Source organism: Elephantulus edwardii, unplaced genomic scaffold (genome assembly GCF_000299155.1).
Source record: "Elephantulus edwardii isolate Elephantulus edwardi_28Jun2011 unplaced genomic scaffold, EleEdw1.0 scaffold00148, whole genome shotgun sequence".
In the NCBI taxonomy this organism is placed as follows: Eukaryota; Metazoa; Chordata; class Mammalia; order Macroscelidea; family Macroscelididae; genus Elephantulus; species Elephantulus edwardii.
Genome location: NW_006399898.1, coordinates 3920797 through 3922925, shown reverse-complemented (window position 1 = coordinate 3922925; position 2129 = coordinate 3920797). Strand labels below are relative to the sequence as shown.

The following is a 2129-nucleotide window of genomic DNA, read 5'->3' as shown; positions in this document are numbered from 1 at the left end:
ATGAACTTCCCCAGCTCTGGCCTGTGGACGGTGGGCCACCGTTTTCCGTGTCAGAGGCCGCAGGCCGGGCCCCGTGCAGCGGCTCGGTGATAGTGTCCTGGTGGCGGCTGCGTGTCATGGGCGCGGGGACCCAGCCGGCCGCAGGGAGCCTCACTGGGCCTTCTGTCCCCTGATTCCTGTTCCAGGGAAGACTCCACAGCTCGAGGCCAGCGCACTGGGCCAGTCTGTGAGCAACGTGGAGCAGACCGCCGTGAGCAGGGAGCCTGGCAAGGTGTGCCGGGGCCTCCCGTCCGTGTGTGTGTGTGTGTGTGAGAGAGAGAGAGAGAGAGAGAGAGAGAGAACAGGGGGGCCCAGGACCGTGTGTATGCGTGACACACACACACACACACACACATTCGCTGGCCCCAGGACAGGGTGTGTGTGTGTGAGAAACACAGGACCCAAGGCCCCTCCAGGTCCAGCGAGTCCCTAGGACACACGGCTATGTTTGTTGCCCCTGAAGCAGACAGGTGGTTAGAGTCCACAAAGGGCAGGGGGCGGGCCTGGAAATTTCTGCACAGATTAACCTGTGACGTTAGCCAGAACATCCACCTTGTTTCCATGCTGGTGGTTCTGTTTCCATTCATCTAGTTTCCCTGCCCCCTTCTATTCTCATCCTAGCTTTAAAAAGTGACCAGCAAACTCACTCTTAGCAGGCAGGATTTCCAAGGACTTCAGGGTGTCCTGGAAAGCCAGCTAAGGGCCAGTCCTCAGAGGACAGTGCAGCCTGAGCTCTCTCTTTACTGCCCAGATCACCAGGGTGGTGGTCAAAGTTCACAGCCAGGGTGTACGCATCAACCTGTGTGTGCTCCATGGACTTGTACCTCTTTGCTCCATGAGCCCCTGGAACTCACTCAGTTCAGACCTGGGGGGGTTGTAGGGCCCTATCCAGATGTTTTTCCTGAATAGCAGAGGAGCTAGGCCCAGCATCCGTCCATGGTGACCATGTGCTCCCAGGGGCCGTTCAGCTGGTTGTGTGCACACCACTCACCACGTACCTGTGGCTGTGTTCGTGGAAAGCTCTGTGTCGAGGAGGGACATGCAGGGACCTTCCCTGAGTGGACCTTGTATCTCAGGATGATAATCCTCTGTTCCCCTTGTTTCAGAACAATGTTAAGCAAACAGTGACAAAGCTCGTCTTGCACGTGACCTGTGCGCCTGTTCCTGAGGAGTTTCTGGACCAGAACGTGGTGTTTTTCCTCAGAAATATAAAAGGTATATTTCTAGGAGTGGTGTGGGTATGTATGCGTATGTCTCTCTGTGCATATATTCCTTTTCTCTCTCATTTTACATTTTGTCAAGAATTTTTGCTTTTTTTAAAGTCTTTTTTCTAACCTTTTTACTTTTTGTTCATTTTGATGAAAGTTTACAGAGACTTGGATTTCCATTCATTTATTGTTGTACTTTTCTCCCTGCCCAACCTCCCCCCCGTCCCCGAGTTTGCTCTTCTCTTTGAAAAGTAAAAGAAAAATTCTTTCACTGTTATATAATCCCTCCCCACAAGTCCACTCCACTATGCAGCCTTCGTTTTGAAAAGTAAAAGAAAAATTCTATCATTGTTATGCAATCCCTCCCCCCAGGTCCACTTCACTATGTAGCCTTCCTTCTGGACTCCTGTCATGACAGCAATACATAATTCATATATCCCTTTTAAACAGTTTTCTCCCTCATCTGTGTCAGTGCGGTATCTATAATTTACCTCATCTTTCTCAGTCTCCCCCCAAACCCAATGTCAGTCCCTTTTTACAACAGTGGTACTATGCAGTATCTGTCTCTTTGTGACTGAGGTATTTCACTCAGCATAATGTCCTCCAGGCTCACCCACTTTGAATAATATTGCATGAGTTCCTTGTTCTTCAATGCAGCATACTATTTCATTGTGTGAATATACCAAAGCTTCTCTATCCATTTGTTTGTTGTTGGGCACTTGAGTGGTTTCCAACTCTTTGCTATTGTGAACAAAGCCACAATAAACATGAATGTGCATATATCTGCTTGGGTGTCATTTATGGTCTTTTTGGGGTATATTCCCAATAGTGGAATTGCTGGGTCAAATGGTATCTCTATTTGCAACTTTTTGAGAAAGCGCC

General features: G+C 49.4%; 1 protein-coding gene across 1 annotated transcript in view; it reads left to right on the top strand.

Moving 5' to 3' along the window:
- The first annotated feature begins 1175 nt into the window (after positions 1–1175).
- Positions 1176–2129, top strand: part of DNAH10 (dynein, axonemal, heavy chain 10) — a 119470-nt gene continuing 118516 nt past the window's right edge. The window contains exon 1 of the mRNA XM_006894627.1: positions 1176–1254. The gene's annotated coding sequence lies outside the window, so the exon portion shown is untranslated. The remainder of the gene's footprint in view (positions 1255–2129) is intronic.